The sequence below is a fragment of the Myotis lucifugus genome, unplaced genomic scaffold, assembly GCF_000147115.1.
Source record: "Myotis lucifugus unplaced genomic scaffold, Myoluc2.0 scaffold_2, whole genome shotgun sequence".
In the NCBI taxonomy this organism is placed as follows: Eukaryota; Metazoa; Chordata; class Mammalia; order Chiroptera; family Vespertilionidae; genus Myotis; species Myotis lucifugus.
The window spans coordinates 6,997,446-7,019,613 of record NW_005871050.1 but is presented as its reverse complement, the minus strand read 5'-3'; the positions used below and the strand labels follow the sequence as shown (position 1 = coordinate 7,019,613).

Here is a 22,168-nt window from a genome sequence, read left to right as displayed (position 1 = left end):
AGCACTAATCTCTTAGCATGGGATAATATGGGAGCTATGGAGATTTTATCAAGTTGATGGGAGATAGTCACGTAGTTTATTCTAAAACTCTGAGGTAATGTAAAATGAGCAGAAAGGAATGTCAAAGTTGGCTTCTCATTTCCAAGTAGAGATAAGAAAGAACCTACTTGGCTTTTGATGGAAAAAGAACAAAAGGTCAAAAGAGCACTAAGTCAAAGGATTATATTCTCCATGTAAAAGAATCCTTCGCATCAGAGATTTTCAACCTTTTTCATTTTATAGCACACAAACTAATTACTAACATTCTGTGGCACACCGAAGAATATATTTTTGCCAATCTGAGAAAAAATAGGTATAATTTTTATTCATTCACACCAGACAGCTATTGTTGTGTTAGCTGCTGTCATTTTTTTTGGAGAATCTAGGGGAAAAGAGGTTAGTGCCCCTGACTAAATAGATATTACATGTTTTAAAAATTCTTGTGGCACATCAGTGTGCCTCTTGCAGCACAGCGGTTGGAAATCGCTGATTCACATTGATCTCAAATGGTTTGAATGCCATTTGAAGGTGAGTGTGTATGAATATGATAAACAGAATAATAAAACATGAAATTTCAGTTGAACAAAAAATGTAAGAATAGCAAATATAAACACTGTGTGCCTAGTGTTAATCTTAGCATTTTCACATACATTCATTCATTTAGTGCTCATAACAATCTTTTGAAGTAGAGAGCATTATTGTCCCTGTTTTATGGATGAGGAAATTGAGACAGAAAAATTAAACAAACTGGACTAAGGTCATGCAGTGGATGAGTGGAAAAGCCAGGATCAAATCCAGGCATGCTCCAGAATGCTTGATGTCAACCACTACTCTACTGCCTCCCATGGGCACAAAAGTGCACAAACATAGCCTCAAATTCATAGGCTTATTACTAGCAATTTCAGCACATAATGAATCCAAGTTTTTTTAATTGTAAAGATTATTCAAACTTCTATTAAAATATAATATGACTTCTGGAGGTGCCAAGTAGTATTAACACAGTTCTCCTTAAGTTTTATTTTCAAATGAAATATGTAACTGCATTGTATTCATAGCTATGATGTCAAAATACATAGGCATTTGTTAGAAAAATGAAATTGAACTTCACTGTCTTGGTAAACAGTGAGTGCATTCTTAATGGATGTGTTCAAATGCAAGGGAGAATGACTCAGATAGGATATGCATATCAGATGTGTGGTTGAATTAGATCCAGACACGGAACTATACTCAGGGTTTCAGCACCCCCGTCAAACATGTTGGCCAGTCTCCATCTCAATACTTGTCATATTATAGTGGAACTCTAGCTTATTTTTCTGCTTGACTCTGAGGTTCTCAAGGGCACATCTTATTCATCTTCAGTATCTGGCTCAATACCTCATACATAGTAAGTTCTCAATAAATACTTGCTAAACCAATGGAAGCAGTGAGCATCTGCTATATGGACGACATTGTGCTAGCTGGGAGGTCAAATATTCAGTGGAAATCACCCCAGGATTTAAAATGTGCTGTGATAGCTCACGCAATGAACATAGTTTACATTAAAATCTCCTAAACAAAAGATTCCTATAAAATATTAGGACTTGTCACTATTGAATAATAGTATTTCCCACCTTAATACAACTTTTAAAAGTCTGGTTGCTGTTACTGACAATATTGTGTAGAACAGACTTATCCTGCACAAGTATACTGTTAATTTAATAATGATTTCTCTCCTCCACTCCTAACAATTTATAGTTCTATAACTCAGAAGTTATTGTAAAGTCTGTAGCATCTGGTCATTCCAGATGTTTACTTCATTTAAGCAGCACTGTGTTTTATCAGTGCTCAGTGCTATGTCTCTAAGACATAGTGAAAGAGACAGGCAGCAAACTCAAGATCCTAATGAAACCTTTTTCATACTTTCAAAATAAAACCATGGGGGTTATAAGTATAGACTGCTGAATTAGAGAGGCAAGTTCGCTGCTCTATACTAGCAGACTGCCTTTGGGTGCCGTACTTAATCTCTCTGAGCCACACAGTCTCTTTCTGTTAAAAGAAGATAAATAATAACACCAACTTCACAGGGTTTCAGTGAGGATTAAATGAAACAATATGTGTAAAATGCTTACTACAGTGCCTGGCACAGAGTAAGTAGCTGTTTTAATTAGAAAAGACTACAAACTTATAGCACTTTTACCTATAACTTCTTTATATCATCTTAATATTCCTTTTACTTTCCTTTTTTCACCCTAGTTAATTATTCTAGAGTTACGCCTTCTCTGATACTAAAAACTAGTTATCAATAAATAAAAATGTATGATTGATTTATGTTAGGTCAGATAATACATGGGAAGACATAATTTAAAAAGATCCATAGCCACTACATACCTACCATTGCAATCTAGTACAGAACTCAGGTTTACATATAGGTTAAAACTGTTCCTGTGTGTGTTTGTATGCATGTGTTGGGACTGTGCATTTAGTACTTTGGATGCCCTATTACAAACTTCTAATAAATATGTAGTCTATAAACGCTTTTCAAACAAAAAGAAGACACAACATCTAATACATTTTATTGCTGCACCAACTTTCCAAGGTTATAGGTATCATGATTTCCTAGTCAAACACTACTTCAGAAGAATGCCAGGGTTGATACACTGTAAAAGTCAATTGCAAAAGTCACACAAAACTGGTATACCTGACTTTTCTCCATGTATTTTTGCAGATTTTCTTTTCTTTCATATGAATTTGTGTAGTTTGCTTTCTGGATTCAGATAAATGTGCCCCCTTTCCCTATTTTGACAACTGCTCTGCACCTATGAGGCTACAATTTTCAATTAGAATATTGGAAAAAAATTAAATTCCTGCCAAGAAAAGCAGGATGTCAACATCCTTTGGATGTCAACATGGGTATTTGGTAACATTAATGTTGTACCAGGAACTGAGGCTAAAGAGCCAAATGTAAGCTTGCTTTGGAAACAAGAGGGAGCTTCAATGATGAATATACACAAGAGAAATCAAATAGAATTTGAATCTGAAAAAAGTGAATGACTATCTCTCAAAGGCGGCAAGTCCCACAAAACCAGACTTCCCTAGCTTTGAAAAAGACAAGGGACTTGGCATCCTGAAGTAAATGTTCCTCTCAACTTAATGCAGCTGGGCAGAAGTGGAGGCAAAGCCTTTTACTGCAAAGCCATTTTAAGAGGGGTTTGTTTGAAAATACTCTCTCATCACTCACTTTTGTCTTCTTTGCTGGAATTTTTTCATTTGAAGCTCAACAAACAAGTCATCATTTCATCAGCATTTATGACACTATTAATCATACACATGCAAACAGATAACACAATAAAGACTTTTGGAAAATACATTTTCCTATATGAATTTTAATGTTAATTATTAATTATTTTAATAATCTTTATTTCAATGTGTAAACCTCATTGCTAAAAATGCAATTGCCCTGCCTTAGCTGGTTTAGCTCAGTGGATAGAGTTTCGGCCTGGGGACTGAAGGGTCCTGAGCTAGAGTCTGGTCAAGGGCACATGCCTGGGTTGGGGGCACATGTGCAGTAGGCAGCCAATCAATTATTCTCTCTCATCATTGATGTTTCTATTTCTCCCTCTCCCTTCCTCTCTGAAATCAATAAAAAATATATATTTTTAAAAAACTAATTGCCCTAAGCAAAAGGATTCTGTGAATGTGTTATTATTGATACTAATCAAACACAAAAATGATCCACTTGCAAATTCAATTTCTTTACCAAATACAATAAGAAATTGTAATAATAATATACCAGAGAGCAGATCCTGAAAGAGGACCTGAGATGCCTATAAGGTGTAGTTAATTGGTAACATGGAACAAGACCTTTGAAGATATATCAGACTAAGTTATTTAGTTAAGAGATACATGAAGTTCACAACTTTGATTAAGCTATTTAATTTCTTCAAAATAATAGTCTTAGTTTGAACCAACCATATAAACTTGCTTTCCTTTGTTATCCTTCCAATTATAAAGCAAGAAGTTGAAAGTTGTTGAACACATATTTAATAAACCAATTTATGCTATTATTATAAGTTTGGTTCCACAGAATATTTTTTACTTAAAGCAAAATGATATCCTCAGTAACTTAAATGTGAAACTATTTGGTTTGCTTCTCTATTTATGTACCATAGAAATCTATTTTCTCCAGTATAAAATGATAAGGAAGAAGTTTAAACTAGAAATCATAAACAAGAAATTAATATCCAAATTTTCAGTCATTTTAGAAATAAATTTAAACATTTTCTCTGGAATGGGGGTAATCGTTTAATGTAAGTTACTGCTGATTTTGTGCACTGTGTTTTCTTGGCAGGAACATGTTATTATTAAACTACTTTGATTCCTGTTGATGGAGTACTCTTAAATTCTTATCAACCAGTAATGTTTGCACCGTAAGTTGAAATGCAGAATAAAAATACAAAAGCTGAAATAAAAAAAATACATATTTGGGGAGGGGTATCTTATTTTAATGCAATTTAATTCTCAGGATGTGATATTTCTTTTAACCATAAATCCACAGGCATTCCACCTAAGAAAACTTTTCCCCCTGGAATATGTGGTGAAATAAACACAGTTTGGAAAATGCTAATTTAGATGATTAATGCCTGTATATCATTATTCACATTGGCCAAGATAGGAAAACAACTCAGCAGTCTATCACTGGATGAATGAATAAAGAAAATGTGCCTCTGGCTGGTGTGGCTCAGTTGGTAGTTGATTGGAGAGCTTCATCCTGTATGCCAAAAGGTGGCGGGTTCCATTCCCGGTCAGGGCACATACCCAGGTTGTGGGTTTGATCCCTGGTCAGGGTGCATGGAGGAGACAGCTGACCGATGTTTCTCTCTCACACACATCAATGTCTCTCTCTCTCTCTCTCTCTCTCCCCCTCTCTATCTTTCTCTAAGATTAATAAAATAAATAAAATTGAAAAAGAAAGACAATGTGGTATATACACCATGAAATATTACTCAGCGTTATACAAGAAGGAAATATTTTCATTTGTGACCATATGAGTGGATCTTCGCTTATGCTAAGTGAAATAAGTCATATATAGAAAGATATAAACTGCATGATCTCTTATATATGGAATCTAAAATAGTCAACAGAAGGAGTGAATAGAATGGGGTTGTTAAGATCAGGGGGAGATGTTAGTCAAAGGATATAAAGTATCAATTATGCAAGCTGAATACATTCTGGAGATTTAATGTACAACATTTTTTACTATAGTTAACAATACTGGATTGTACACTTGAAAATTGCTAAGAGGGTAGATCTTAAGTATTGTACTGAAAAAAAAGAGAGGAAATGATTAACTATGTGAAGTGATGGATATGTTAATTAGCTTGATAATGGAGTTCATCCCACAATGTATGCATACATCAAAACATCAAATTGTACACCTTAAATATATACATTTCCTATTTGTTAATTATACCTCAATAAAATTGGGAGGAGGCAAAAATAACTTCAAAATTTTAAGTTTTTCAACATGTTAAAAATTTGCATCATTTTTCTTTTTTATTTATTTATTGACAGAGAGAGGGGGGGAATTTGTTATTCCACTTATTTCTGCATTTATTGGTTGTTTCTTGTATGTGCCTTGACCAGAGATTGAACCTGCATCCTTGGTGTATCTGGACAGTACTCTAACCAACTGACCTACCCAGCCAGGGCTTCATTATTTCTTTTTAGAGTAAAAAGGATTCTAAGAACCTCAAAGCAGCCAACTTTTATCTTTGAGTACAGTCAACAACAAACTAGACATTAAATGCAAAGCTTACATCAGAGATGTTTTATACCAATAATCATCAGCTTCTAAGAAAAGAAGAACAAAATATGTTCTAGAAGAGAGAATGGGGAGGGTGACTGAAACGAGGAGAAGTGAATCTGGACCTGAGGTTTACTTTTTAAATTACATATTAAAATATAAAATCCCTGAAAAACTGAAGATGCCTGATGTAACACAGAGAAGTTGTTTCCCATGTTAAAAATTCTAACATGATGACACTGAAATTTAGTCTAAAGGGAAATAATAGAATAAAAGTATATTGTTGGTAGTTACATTTGAATCCTCATTATTTTTAATAGCTTTCCCCATCTTCTCTTTATTTTTGTTGAGCGCAACCTATGGAAAGATGTCAATCGCATTTTCACTAATTCACTTGTACTGTCTCGTCTCTAAAGCCATTAAAAACAAGCTTATCTATTATTTTGGTTGAATTCCACTATTTTTAGGGGGAGGGTGCAAACCTATCACATTTCTTTTATTACAACCTTAACTCTGTCCCTTAAGGGCAAAAAGAATAAATACCAGAGTTCTTCATGGAATACGTAATCACACTGCACAATAGTACTGTGCATATTAACACAGATACTGGCAAGTCGGGTAGCCACTTAATACATATTTGGTGATTTAGAGACACTTCTTATATTCTACATTTGATGAGCAAAAATAGGGTCAAAGATCAAATTCGGCTTCACTTCTGCCTCCTTGTCAGCCAGTAAGCATGTCTAAGTCACTCCTACGCTAAAAACAACAAAACCCTTCCCTTGATCCTATTTCTTTGTGAACTTCCAACATGTCTCATCATTAATCATCAAATATCTAAAAAAAGTAATCATTACCACTTTCAATTCCCAACTTTTCATTTACTCCTCAAACCTTTTAAACTAGCTTCTGATCTCTAAAATGTCACAAAAGACCTAAAATACCAATACCAGTGGCCTCAATTTATTTAATCCCTATGATAGTTGTTGATTGCCCCCCTCTTCTAGAAAGTTACTTTTTCCTTTGCTTCTGTGACTCATAGAGTTTCCTCTTCTGGTGCTCTCCTTGTGCTTCCTTGGCCATTCCTAGGGGTAAGAGACTGACTTCCAAGGTCTTGCTCTGTTATTTTCTCGCATTCTGAACAAGTTTAATCCAATTTGTTCTAGATTTTTCTACATGACTGTTTCAGGAGCACTTTCACTCAATGTCATTTCACACATCCTCTGGTATTTCCTATTCTACTACTGCACCATCTACCAGATAGTTAAACCAGTCAGTTCTATCAAGATGAGTAAGAGATTAATATTGGCCTGACCTACCAGGAAATAAGTATCTTCACTGATGGAAGAGGCAAGTCCCAAATGATAAAAATAGTGTGACTAGACAATGAGGAAATTATGTGTGAGGGGTGAGGTTGCATTGAAACGTGAGCAAAGAATTAAAGGTGCAATCTTAGCCTGATATCTTAGATGCCAAAGAGAGTTTTTGCCTGGCTAGCACCAATTGTATTTCTCAATTAAAGGCAATTTTGTCATAACAAAACGAAAGCACCTAGTATACAGTAATTGTTCAATAAATGTCAGTTGACTCTAAATCCATATCTATTATAGGACATTTTTATTGGGTGTAAAAGTAGGAGTTCAAATTTTATTCCTATATATAAATGCCTGCCTACAGATAATTAAAATTGATTTAAAAAGTAGACTACGCTTTGATGCTGATTTCTTTTGCTGTGCAGAAGCTTTCTATTTTGATGCAGTCCCATTTATTTTTTCCCCTTGTTTCTCTTACGCTAAGCATTGTGACAGTGAAAATTTTGCTACGTGAGATGTCTGATGTTTTGCTATTTATGTTTATTTATGTTTTCTTCAAGGATTTTTATGGTTTCACGACTTACATTCAAATCTTTCATCCATTTTTTAGTTCATTCTTGTGTAAATTGGTGGTCTAGTTTCATTTTTTATATGTACCTGTCCAATTATCCCAGCACCATTTATTGAAGAGACTAAAGGATGTAGGGAAAAAGGAACCAGAGTACACTGCTGATGGGAATGCAGACTGGTACAGCCACTATGGAAGTCAGTGTAGAGATTCCTCAAAAAATTAAAAGTGGAACTGCCATTTGACGTAGTGATCCAACTTCCAGGACTATATGTTAAGAAGCCAGAAACACAAATCAGAAAACACATATGAACCCCTATGTTCATAGCAGCACTATTTACAATAGCTAAAATCTGAAAACAACCCAAGTGCCCATCAGTAGATGAGTGGATAAAAGAGCTGTGGTACATTTATACAATGGAATACTATTCAACTATAAAAAAGAAGAATCTCTTACCCTTTGAGACAACATGAAGAGACCTAGAGAGTTTTATGCCAAGTGAAATAAGTCAGTCAGAGAAAGAAAAGTATCACATGATCTCTCTTATATGTGGAATCTAATGAACAAAAAAAACCACAGATTCAGAGATGTGGAAGCATGCAACAAACTGAGGATCCTCAGAGGGACGGGGGGGGGGGAGGAAAGAGATCAACCAAAGAACTTATATGCATATAGGCATAACCCATGGACACAGACAATAGTGGAGTGAAGGCCTGAAAAGGGGATAGTAGTGAGGAGGGGGGTCAAGGGGGAAAAGGGGGAGACATCTGTAATACTTTCCAGCGGTTCTCAACCTGTGGGTCGCGAACAATGAAAATACATCCTACATATCAGATATTTACATTACGATTCATAACAGTAGCAAAATTACAGTTTGAAGTAGCAACGAAAATAATTTTATGGTTGGGGGTCACCACAACATGAGGAACTGTACTAAAGGGTCACGGCATTAGGAAGGTTGAGAACCACTGCAAAAATTTTAAAAGAAAAAGCATGGAAAGAGTAATATAGAGAATAGAGTCTCTGCAGTACACAGAAAACATTATAATGGTGTTGTCAAATGACAACAAAGGGAGGATAAATCAGAAAGTGTTCCCTGGAGAGATGAAGTCCCAATAGAAAAAAAATAATAATAATAATAATAATAACCAAAAAATAGTAGACTACAATCCTGGAAGTGAAGGTGGTATTTAAAGCTGCCACCCAAGAACTCCAAGTGCAGATGTTACCCTGCCTGGGCCTGCTAGCATAAGTGTCAAGGGAAGTCACAGAACTTTGACATCTCATGTTGTTAAATTCTATATCGCTATTTACACCAAGCAAATCAGAAAGGGGCCCTTAATGACAGAAAAGCAATGGCTATTTATTTTATTTTCTAACTTCCTATTTCCTAAGTCTGTCCTGCTCCAGGAAACTAAAAGTATAAAGTCTCATAAGACTGGATGTGTGTGTCATTAAATTCCCTTTATAGGGATCCAAGGAAACCCAAGTTATTTTTACTTAAAAACAAATCTACCTCTCATTTTAAGAAGGTTTTTTTTTTTATTTGAATCATTACCCAACATAAGGAACAGTATGTGCCAGAGCTCCTTTCTTGGAGCTGAGATTATCAGGTTTTTATTTTCTTTATAGGGTCCAATCATTGTAGGCTTCCTGAAAATGCTAATAGTTGCAATTCTTGGGACCAAGGTATTTTCCTCATCAGTTAGGATAAAATTTGCCAACAGAAATACCATCATCTTAATTTCCTTTTGGTCAATATTCTATGAAAATAAAAAATATGGTATAAAGGGTTATACCATAACTAGAGGCCCGGTGCATGAAATTATTGCATGGGGGGGTCCCCTCAGCCCAGCCTGCACCCTTTCCAATCTGGAACCCATCGGGGGATGTCCAACTGCCAGGTTAGTCCCTCACTAACCCCCTGCCTGCCTGGTTGCCCTATGCAGCCTGCTTGTTCAGTCGTTTGGTTGTCCCTTACTAACCCCCCTGCTGGCCTGGTTGTAGTCAGCCATCTTGTGATGGTGTGACATTCAATTTGCATATTACCTCTTTATTATATAGGATTAGCAAAACATTAGCAAATCTAGCATCTCTTCCTTTCCATCTTCCTTCTTCATTTTAGGAGAAAGTTTATCCTCACAGTCTCATTGCCCCTGAGGAAAACTTTTATTCACAACAAACAAAATAAACTCACCTGTCAAAGGTATTGAGTTCTATGTTTACTTAAAGTTTTAAGTGGCAGATGTGTTACACAAAGGATCATAATAGTTCACAAACAGACTGAGAAATGCTAGAATGCTATGTGAAATGAATTATATTTTGGAGGCTAGTTGGTTTTAGCACACCTTCTTACACAATTTTTTCTTATCACTATTAATTTGCCAAGTATTCCATAAAAAAAAAAAACCTAGAAGGCTAAAGTGAAGAAAGTAGCTTATACCCAAACCAATGACTAATTTTGTTTGCCTAAAGCACACAACCAGCCACAAGTTTGCTTGCTGCAGCTGAAAATCCTGAATAACTCACATAATAACTTCCCACACCTTATTCCACCTACACTATGCTACTCTGTAAATGTTTACAGTGAAATAAATGCTATAAGCAAAGTTATCATCTGTCCTAAACAGCTTTAAAAACAGAATAAGAAATAGTTAAAACCTATCACTTCCAGGATCTGGAAATATATGCAGGGTCACCCATTAACATTTTTTTTTAGTTTTTATCATCATAAATATAATAAGGTATATACCTTTTCTTGGTTATGCTGTCACACATTATTGTGGTGCTTAATTTATTTTACATCTCATTTCATAAATCGATTGCTAATTACACAACCAGATGTGTAAATCTTTTTCTAGTCTTAAAAAGTTTTAAATATGGTAAATATGAAGAGGGAAATAACTCATTTACAATGACAGAGCTTAGTTACCAACTCATTAGAGCTAAGATTATATTTTATTTTCAGAGCAGTAACTTGAGTTTAACATTTAAATGTCTATAATGAAAAGCCTAATTGCATTTCAAATTCTCAGAGCTGAGAAAGCAGCAGTGCTTTAAGGCTCTGGAGCATGTCCACAGGAAGAGACCTTTGGGAATGAAGTCAACATGTCCAGCGATAAAAGAGATTTAATGGAATGGGGCGGAAACTGGGGGTGGGGGGTGAGGATGAGATCCTAATGGTCCTCCTGCAGATATAACAGTACTCCAGAAGGCAATATTTTCCTCCATCTAACAATTATTCAAATCAAATGAATATGCACAAATTATCCAGACTTCTAAGGACATTTCTAATCTCCTAATGGATTATATTCAGTACTTCATGTGAGTTAATGTTTTGGTTTTTTGGGTTGTTGTGGGTTTTTTTTTTTTACTACACTGGGCTTTAATTCTCATCAGTACAAAAAAGTAATTAGAAAGACCATGTGGCTACTGTTTTCGTTATTTGTATAATCATTCCCATCACTATCTCAGGTATATTTAGCAGCCTCTCAGCTTATGCCTTCCATCCACAATTTTTAAATTCATTTTAATGAGTGCCTTTGTTGAATGCAGAAAAAAAGCCACTCACGGGCTTTCTTCCAATGCATGGTTAACATGTACATTTATATTTATTTTAAAAACAGCTTTCTTCTTGCAAACATTTTCTCATGTGACTGACCACTTTTAATTTGTAAAAAGCAAAACTAATTTTTGAATTCTTTTTAACTTAAATTTAACTCATACTAAAATAAGGAGGGATTTTTGCTATTAGAAGCACCTCATATGCTCCCACTCCAAGATTTTTGGGTGTTTTTTTCTAAGTCATCCTCTTTTGGCTTCTGTTCCAAGCTCACATTATATTCTGTCCCGTGATCTAGTGATACCACTTGATAAATACATAGTACTTGCCATAATGTACATGCCTCCTCGGGACTACAAAATACCATAGACATTAAATCTTACAGTTTACTTAGCATAGAAATATATCTTACTTCTCAGTTTGAGAAACACACACATAATTGTAAGCACCCAAGCACCCAGCCTACTTTGACTCCTTCCCTTAAAAAAAATGGAAAAAGCATTTCTGACCCAAATTGAAATAACATCCACTAAAGCATTAACTTTTAAACCTTTTACAGCAAAAATAGTAAGAAATTCATTTTACATACATTTTACACATGTGCATAGATCCTAAATAAGCGTCACCAAAAATACCCAACCTTACTTCATGATGTATTCTGATATTTTCTTATTGTCTATCTTATTATATTTTGTTTAAAATAAATGCCAGGGACAACCTACTAAATGGAATACATTATGCACTAATGAGTTGTTGCTCACCACTTGAAAACTACAACGATAGAACAAATAGGCTTTTCTAATATCACAAAGTAATGTTGTTGGCTCCACATATAGTAGGGTATATCTTAATTAATTTTGATGCCACCAGTACAGACTGGTAAATGAACCTAAACCAACTTGAAATATATATATTTTGGATAACCTATAAACAAACGGTTTGTTTAACAAAATGATAATGTCAAGAAGATGGAAAGGGTATGTAACCTCTTAGAACAAGAACTTCTAAGGTTTGGGGGATCATTATTTAAATGCAGCTGCATTGCTACTTCCAATGAGTGTTAATATTCAGGCCAATAGGACATCAATTTAGAAAAACCTTTGTTCTTACTCTAAAACATGTTTTTATTCAGAACATTGCCTTTAATTTGAGTTAGCAAAATTTTAATGTATATTAACATTCAAATTCAATATTATTCAAAAATAAAATCATGTTTTAAAATATTTGTTTAGTTCATCCAGCCACTGTATTGTTTTTAAACCTGCTCAAGGCATCACCTAATAATAACGACAGTAATGAGTATACAGTTCAATTGTAGAGTATTTTAAAATTCAGAAAGTGCTTTTATTTTGTGAACTGGTAATGACTAGCAATCCTTGGATTACTGAATATTTAAAGCATATAATGACATTTTCCAGACCCAAAAATGAAACTTAATATTTGGTTTGTTCTGAATGTGACAGATTACTCAATCCCTTGAAGAAATCCAGGTGCTGGACTCTAATGATTGCCTGTATTATAGAGGTCCAGGCCACTCCTGCCATCTCTCACCAATCTTGGGAGATATGAAATAAATTAAAATTTCAAGGTAAAGGACCAAGCCAACTTCTGGAGTGGGGGTGTCACACAACCTCCTTGTGTGGAAGTATTTACTAAAGATCGTAAAACAGATGTTTATCTTTTATAAACATTTAACATTTTGGCAAATTGAAAGCTTAGGAAGCTAAGGGAGTGAAGGACAGGCCAGGAAGTCAGGAATTCCTGGATGTGAATCTAATCTTGGTCTTATTTTGTTTTTGCTCTAAATCAATGCCAAACGCTTCACACCTCAGCTGCTTTATAGCAGGCAAGAATTATACGGGGGATAAAACTGTTTCCTGGGAATGTCACAGGTTAAATGGTTAATATTTCAGCCCTCAAATGTACTTCCACAAAAAGCAAGACATCCTCCATGTATATTAGTTACCTTCATTATATTGGGAATCAAAACGGAGCATCTGTATCCTGCTAAACTGAACTTGAAAATAGATAATTCCATTTCTCGTTTCCTGTCCATTTTAGCAATGATCAGTTATACGACTGATTGGGAAACTCATTCATGTGAGTTTTAAGGTTTTTAAGGCAGCTGTAACATCTGTGAGTTGAATATCTTCAGGCAGTTAATACTCGGTAAGTGCAGGGCCCTCATCTTTATTTGTCCCCTCTCCACGGGTTCATCAACTTAAAGGTCATCTCACCCAAGTCCTAATTTGACAATTTATGGAAATATTAGTTGGTCTCTGTCATGAAAAGAAGCTCAGTTTTCTGTCAGGAGGCACTACATCCAAGTCTAGCTCTGTCCATGCTGCTTTGGGCTCTTCAAAGGCAGAATGTGGTTTCACTTTCTCCTCACCACTTCATGATAAAAGTGTCCTGGTCCCGTCTTGTGCCACTTAATGAATGGCCCTCTCTCCCTGGATTTGGACTGTTGGCCTTTCCAACCACTCATTAACTGGCAGGAAATGCCCTCCTCAGCAATCACTATTGTGTAAATAGAGCTATAAACTTTGGAAGGCTGGTACAATCCCAGATCCTAAAACTGCACGTGTGTGTGGGGGTGGGGTGGAATCTTGATTGTAAAAGCATTGCCTTCCAAATTAAACTCAAACCACATGATACAGTCCATAAAATATACAAAACACGCAGTCCAGTGACAGATTTATTGTAGCCATACAGCATAAAGCAAAAAAAAAATCTATATGGAAAACACTGCTACTTTTGACCCAAACAGCCCCCAAACAGGAAGCTAAAAGCAAATCAGCCAGCTGTGGCCTCCCTAAGTTATGAAGGAGACCAATGCAACCAGCATTTCCTGTCATTGCTTGTCACCATTTCTGAGTGTCTCTGTCTGAACTGTTTTCTTAGCTAAAAAATTATGGAAATTTCTTTGGCGATAGATGGAAGGCTATTATATGATCTAGGCTTGAAAGTGAAAAATGTCCCTTTTACCAAAATTTTTTACTTTGTACAGGTCACACAACCAGTCAGTTCAACTTCTGCATTTTAATAAATACAGGAAAAATAGACTACATTAATAAATGTTAAAGTGTTTAGAATCAGACACTTTCCTGCTAATTTAGAATCAATATTCAAAACCACAATTTTCATGCATCAGATTAGTAAGACAGAACTGCAGACTACAATATCCTTGAGAAGAGGAACTAGCTTCTTAGAGTTTCTCTCTTCTCTCTCTCTCTCTCTCTCTCTCTCTCTCTCTCTCTCTCTCTCTCTCTCTCCATTCCCACAACACAACTTCAAAGTGTATGCATGCATGACAGCTTTCTAAGGGAATCACATTTAAGATCCTTTTTATTATTATCATCATCATCATAATCATCACAGTTTCCACAACACATGGAGGTATTTTCATGTTTTCCAGCACCATAAAATGTCAAGGCCTATATCATATTTTCCAGTTTGTCGTGTTCTCACTCACAAAAGAGCTCTGGAGGGGGAATTTCAGTCAGAAAGTAAAAGCACTGTGCCCTCATATTATCTCTACATTGAACCTCTAAGTATGTCTAAATGAGTCCTCCAGCAATACCAAGTTTATCTTTCTAAGAAAGAGGATTAATAAGTGGCAGAAGGGCAGCTTGTTCCGCCAAAACCCAAAGTCATTCACACACACACAAAAAATTCCCTCCCTTGGGGAGCCTGTCAATCTGAGTCCAGACTAGACCCTAGCTTAAGAAAGCCAGCAGAACCCTACTGACATGGTCTCTATGGGATGCTGAGGCCACTGCTCCAGGCATTCATGAAACAGATCAGATTACACAACTCCCCTGCCCACTCCCCATGTTTTTCTGTATTTTGAAGTCCTTAGACATAAAATGTGACCCTATAATGTGTGCTATTTTTCACTTCATACTTTTCGGTGAACTAATAATGATTTTCTTCAAGCTATCCAATTACTTAGGGAAAATGCTGACATAAACGAGTTGGGAGTTCAAATTTTCCCCATAATCACGTCTGAAAAGAAATACAGTCCACCTCTTAAGGATCCTCATCAATCACAGACACCAAGAATCTTAAGAAACAGCAATGAACCCTTTAACAAAATAGCACCCACAATTTGACCATTTATTGAATGCCTACTTTTCAGAAGACAAATGCAAACTCCACTAGGACACTGAGATGAAATGTGATCTCCATCACTATGCTGTAGGTCTTGTTGAATGTCTCTATAATATTTTTAATAGAACTCAGAAAAACCACTATACAGTACATGAATCCAATCATAATAAAGCAGCCACCTTAATATTATGCGACAAAAAATATTACGGGACAATTTCATTTACTCAGTTTGTAAAGCATTAAATAACTGAAGAATTATACTATGAGATACATGCCCAAGTTAATATTATACACAATGCTTTTGTTTTGCTTTGTTTTGTTTTCCTGAGTAAAAGTTGAAGACTACAAAAGATGAAATATATGCTCTCGGGTTCTTTCACTCTCCTTTTTTAACAGGCCACCCCTAAAAAAAACACCTTGTTTGTTTTCTTCATACTGCCACATACGGGGAGACTGCAAAAGCTGTACCTAAAGACTGATGGTCCTCTGGGCACAAAAGATAATTGTGATGGATCTGAAATGGCAGCTCTTGTCTCTTCTACTATGTAGACTTTGTTTTCTGGAAACATTTAAAAAAGAGGCTCTATTTATACCTGTATCTTGGTAAATAAAAACCTATGCAAATTCAACCTCTAAATGGGCAATCAGTGTTTGACTGAAAATGAGACAGCTTCCAGTATTGTTTTTGGTTTTCGTCTGTGACTTCATCACTTTCTAAACTATACATGACATGAGGCATCTTAGTCACAGTACTTCGTATTTTTGTTCCTTTTTATCTGCTGAAACTGTTTAAAGAACTGTTTCTACATGACTTCTAGCTGAAGACTGATTTACCTTGGATGTAGAAGAAATATACGATGTAGAGGTGAAATCCTCCAGGTCTCTTGCTTGCTTTTCCCTGAACTTGTTAGTTAGTTGCTATTATGGCCTCAAGCAGGACAACACTCAACCTAGTGTTCAGTCTGTTTTGCTGTTGTTGTTGTTGTTGATTTTTTTTTTTGTTAAAAAAATAGATACTGCTACCTGAAATCACGGGATGGTTGTTCTTAAAAAAAAAAACCACAAGCAAACAGAAAGACAAAACTATTCTATTTACTTAACAGTCTTTTACTGAGACTCTACTATGTGCCAGGCACTGGGTCCATGAGCTAAGGAGACTCAGTAACCTGCCTAATAAGGATATACTCCTATATTCGGGGAAACCTTTCTCAAATTTCCACACCAATTCTGGGCAATGCCAAGGAGCTCAGGATTCAAAGAATCTAATGGAGATAATTTTAAGCGAATTTCAGTGATCCGAAATGGAAAACAAGATCCAGCAAACTGCCTGTCTCTAGGATGCTCCCATGTTCTAAGCCTCTAAGGAGATCAATTATCTTGCGGGAAGCCCCTGAATTTCTGTTCAGACCGCTTTTCTCAATTGGAAGCCTTTTCTTTCTGAGCTGTTGTAGTTCACCCACTGTGAGCATTAAAACACACACACACACACACACACACACACACACACACACACAACTCCTGCCTAAAATTGGAAACAAATCACTTCTACTCATGAGCCAACTTAATGCTGATGGAAATAGGGCTTGAGAGTGGACATAATATTTTAACAAGCATGCCTAATTGATTCCTAAAACTCTAATCAGACTCCTTTTATTTCCTTAACACTTTGTTCTTATGGCTGTTATAAAGAATAAAGAGTTCTGGGATTACATGCTTGAGTTTCTTGAAAAGTATCATATACATACAGAGGGAGAATATATACATATATATATGTCATGTATTTCTGTATGCAAACTTACATAAATATACACGTTTATATATACACATAATACATATGTATATGCATGAACATGTAATGTACATATATACAAAATATACATTTTGTATATTCACATACATACAACACACACACACACACATACACACACTTATATTAAGCTTCATTTCATTCCTGCTTCTTTTTGAGCTCTGAGCAATGTAATCTTTTTGTGAAAGTTACCTGCCTGGAGTTGAGCATTCAGAGTCCTGGCTCTATTTCTGAGCCTGGCCGACATCACTTAATACAAAAATTAATTATAGTTTATTGTGAACCTTTTTTCTTTCATTCTTAAAATGGGAGAAATGCTGTAAAGATAGGTGTTTTCCTATAAACCTCCAGGGAGAAATCAATGCATAGCTGTATAAAATGTTCTAACATGACAACTAATTTGCACACACATGCACATGTATGTGCTTGTGTATATGTGCCCATACAAATTGGGAGTACCTTTATTTCTCAAATAAAAATACTTCTCAGTTTATATTACTTTGCCCATCAGTCTTTTAAAAAGAGTTGCTCAATATAGTACAAAGTAGAACTAAATGATGGATTTATACAGGGTGTCCCAAAAATGTATACACATTTTAATAGCTGATAGCTCAGTTTTGAAAATGAAATGTACTTTAATAAACACTGCCTTTACAATTATTCAAAACGTGTGTATAACATTTGGGGGGACATATTCTATTGTGTCTGTACTAGAATCATCTGGGAAAATATCATTTCTGATCTATTTTAGGTCACATGGATATTATTAACACCTGATAACGTAATTGATACCTTTTTTATCCTAATTCTCAAAGTTGCTTTTCCAATATTGTTATTTGGCTATCGTGAGGCAATATACAACCATTCAGAAAGAGTAGGATGCCATGGAGACCCCTAGTTTCCTTAAGATCTAAAAGTCCACATTAATATAGATCTAATTTCTTTCCTTTTGGTCATAAATTGTGTTTGTTTGTTGTTTGGTTGGTTGGCAATTAAACCTTTTGCTCCCAAATATTTTCATAGAGGAAAAATGCCCACCTCATTTTATCTGAGACAGAGGTTTCTTTCTATTTTTGAAGTGATAGGAATACAAATCCCACAAAGAAACAAGACTTCTGATTTATAATTTCTTGACATCACATACATTTGTAATGGGGGAAAATCCATCTTTTCAACCTACTAAACATTTTTATAAGAAAACTTAACAGCAGGGAAGCACCTTGATGAAGTAAAGGTGATCATAGTCTGCATGCTCTTTCAGACACTTGATAGTTTTAACACAGCAGCGACCATTATCTGACTTTAATTACAGAATCAAATTACTTGTCAAACATGTACTGTAACTTATTCTTGTCTGTTCTGCCCAATCCCTGTTTGTAATCCTACCGGACAACATTATTTATTTCAAAACAGAAAAATTCAGCTACCTTCCTGAATTTATTGTGCTATGAGCAGGAAAAGTATACAATTTTAGGAATGAAAATCTTCTCACCTCTTTCTTCCTTCCACTCCATCTCACATATGAATACAAGTGGGCGAAGAACAAAATTGTACTTCAAACTATATTGTCAGCATCTGCATAGCAGCCGAGAGACTGTCACTGTCCCAACAAGTGTAGTACTGTACAGCCTCAACAGACAAAACCTTTTTTTCCCCAAGCTGCTGTGATTATTTTTTCATATTGCAGAGCTGGGCCAATAATAATGCAACTACTGGTCAAAAGGATAAATGACACTAGTGCCTGGAAGTACAATGAAAAGCGAGAGAACCTTTTTTGAGGCAAATAGAATTCAAGCAATTAGGGTCTGTACATTCTAATCTACTTTAAATGTTTAGGTTCTTGCAAGTACACAAAAATGTCTTCTGTTTAAATGAAAAGCTATGCACAAAATCTGCTCCATTGTGAGTTTACAAATGATTCATTGTTTTGTTTTACTGTAACATTTATTAAGCACCTTCTTTGTGCAAAGTATTGCTTAGGTAAAGGGTGGGTGCAAGGGAATACCAAAGATATTTTGGATACCAGCTCATAATCAGAGGTTTTATCTCCCTTAAAAGGCAGCTGTTATGAAATGCCTGGTGTAAACAGTCGAGGAAAAAAAGGTACTTTATAATAATCCTGGGAATCATTATGGGTGCTAAAAGCAGCGAAGGAAATTAGAGAAATGAATTAGCTTTTAGAAGTAGAGTAAAACATGCAATTTCCACCTCTAGCCCAGTAGTACAGGGTGCCCCAAAAATGTATACACACTTTGAATAATTATTAATTCCAATGGGTTAAATCTGAAAAAAAGAAACATCAATTGAGCTATCAGCTATAAAGGGTGTATACATTTTTGGGGACACCCTATATATCAATTATCTCTCAAAATATTATTTTTACAAACTCCTTCACTTATGTTTTCATACACGGTCTTCAATGTCATCATTATATGAAGCTGCAGATGATACTGGCAAAATTTCCTTCTAAGGTTTCTGACACTAGTTTAACTTGTCTATTCTGGCCTCAAGGTTTAGTATTTTCACTCCCCCCACCCCCCAAAGGATGCATTTAGTCAGAAGTATTTCAGCAAACAAGGCAGCAAGCACATGAGGAAGCAAAGCTTGCTGAACTGGGATCTAAATATGTAATCACTAAAAAGGAGAGAAGTTGCTTTTGGTCACCTCTCGCTCCACCCCTTGCAAAACTGCAAGTATCTATTGCTCTACCTGCAGGAACTCTTCTTTCAGATGTGAAGCAATGGATTGCTCCATACACTCCTCTCAACAATCATCCGAAAAACAGATGCAAAATTTATTATATAGTAAATTCCACAGTTCACTTTTTTCTTTCTAGGCACTTTAGCACCTGGGCAGGGAAACTGCACTGTTCTGTAATAGGTGGTAAACAATACCTTCCCCCCACATCCCAGAAGCTTGCTAAATTTAATTGCAAGACAGTGCCAGCCAAGTAGCTTCTATTGTTTGGGGAGAAGTAAAAAGTAGACAGAGATATTATATTACCTGGGCTATGGGCAAAGGTCCCTTTAGGCAATGTTTAAGAAAGTTTCTATGAATATGAAGGCATCCCCCCAAAATATTGCATATTGGAAAAAAATTTAAAACAACTTTAAAAGTATTTAACATTTGCATAGGCAAAAGAGAAAATGTGAATATAATCAGAGAAATCTGAGGTCTCTGGTAAACTTTATTGTTAACATGCCTTTATTAGAGGGAGGAAACCCCTCATGGATGAATTGTATGAAGAATTGATGTCTAATCATTTGTATAAGTATTTCAACAGTCTGCTTTCCAACGATTATATCAGTAATCAGCCAAAGACTTATTGATTAAACTAGGGAGTCAACATAGTGAAAAATCAGCAATCATTTCAAAATTAAATCTTGGAATAGATTTGTTTTAATTGAAGCTTTCCCATGCACACAATACATGTAAGGGATCGGTGCCCATTTACAAACACTAGCAATTTAAGAACATCTAAGAAAAAAAGAACTCCTCTAAAACATATTCCCTTAATCAAACAGCAACACAATAAATTCACCCTCACGGTTGTCTCGCTCTATACCAGATCAATGGGTAATAGTCAGAAAAACACATAGATCTACTACAGTAATGATAAAACGATACAAATGAATCACTTAATGTTAACTTTCATTACTCGTCTTGATTTAATTTCGTTTTCTTACCATAAAAGCCTATTGTGTAAATGCTGAAAACTAAAGTTTTTCATAGTTTAATAATTTGAATAGTCTCCTAAAATCTACCGTCATGCCCTCCAGATGCAGGTAGTACAAGGAAGCTGCCCAAATGCGTTGATCTAGAGCGGGAAAAGGCAAGGGCTGCAAAGGAAGCTGTGGCATTGCTCCTGATGTAGCATGACCATGAGCGAAATTAGTTGTTAAACGCATTTGCTGATGCTATGCCATGCAAGAAGTTTCTTTAAATTACTATATGTAATAGATAATTTATATGAATAAAAGAAAACAGAAAAAAAGGGAAAGGAAGAACAAGAGGACGAGAGATCAAAGCCCTAAAATTGCAACAAAGTTGCAGGGTTAATTTGCCTTCTTTTGCCATTTGGAAAAAATAAAGTTTAAAAGGCATTTTATTTCGTTGGCGTCCTAGGAAGGTAGCCACTCTCAGGAACCCCAACTCATCTCCAGCCTTACCTTATGCTGCGAGAGCAAACCCTGAGGTTAAGAGGTCCTGCTCTCAGCGGCAGAGGCAGTGGCAGCGACAGCGACAGCGGCACATGCCATCTGTTAGCTACAGAAGCAAAAGCAGCGCTGCGCGAGGTGGCCCAGGTGCCCAGAGAGCCCTTAGCAGGGGTGTATACTGAATGCCGCCATTTTAAAGCGAGGCTCTGAAATCATTAGATATAAGCAAATTAAAGCCCGCCCCACCTACATAACTTCATGGCTGGGACGTGCAACCCGGTTCCAACTCCGCCGCTGCGGGGTATAAAATGTCACGCCAAGAGACGCGGACACGAGGGCACCCGGACGGAGGTGATAATCCCTCCGCTCCCCTCTGCCCTCTACCCCGCTGAGCACTTGCAAGCCTACTTTCAGGCCCAGAAGAAATAATATTTTCTTTTCTCCAAAACACGGGGGCCCTTTCCCGGGGCAATCCGGCGTGCTGGGGGGAAGAGGGGCCACGGGCCGGCCTCCCCCCTTCTTGCATGCTCTTGGTTCAGTCCGCTTGGAGCACACGTCGGAGCTCCCCAGCGCCCTCCCGGCTACAGGCTGGCTTGGGGCTCCCGCCTGGCAAGCGGCTGCCATGGCAACCCCGACCCAAACCCCGCCCGCCCCGGCCAAAGGCGTGCCCTCCACCAGCTGTCCCCTGGCGGAGCCCGCCGACACCAGCAGCTCGGCCCAGCACGCCCGCCCTCCCGGTGCTCCAAGCCCCGCAGACCCGCCAAGGGATCGGCGCCAGTGGGGGGGACTTCGGGTGCCAAAACGACAACTCCTGCGAAACTCTGCC

The 22,168-nt window shown here is 36.6% G+C and overlaps 1 protein-coding gene across 2 annotated transcripts in view; it reads right to left on the bottom strand.

Annotated features, from left to right (window-relative positions):
* The window catches only part of MBNL3 (muscleblind like splicing regulator 3), a 126,025-nt gene extending 104,580 nt beyond the window's left edge, over positions 1-21,445 (bottom strand). Inside the window, exon 1 of one of the 2 annotated variants that reach the window (XM_023757900.1) lies at positions 21,355-21,445. The gene's annotated coding sequence lies outside the window, so the exon portion shown is untranslated. Of the gene's footprint in view, positions 1-18,677; positions 18,923-21,354 lie in introns of those variants that run through there. The other variant, XM_023757909.1, reaches the window with a different exon arrangement.
* Between the last annotated feature and the right edge of the window lie 723 nt (positions 21,446-22,168).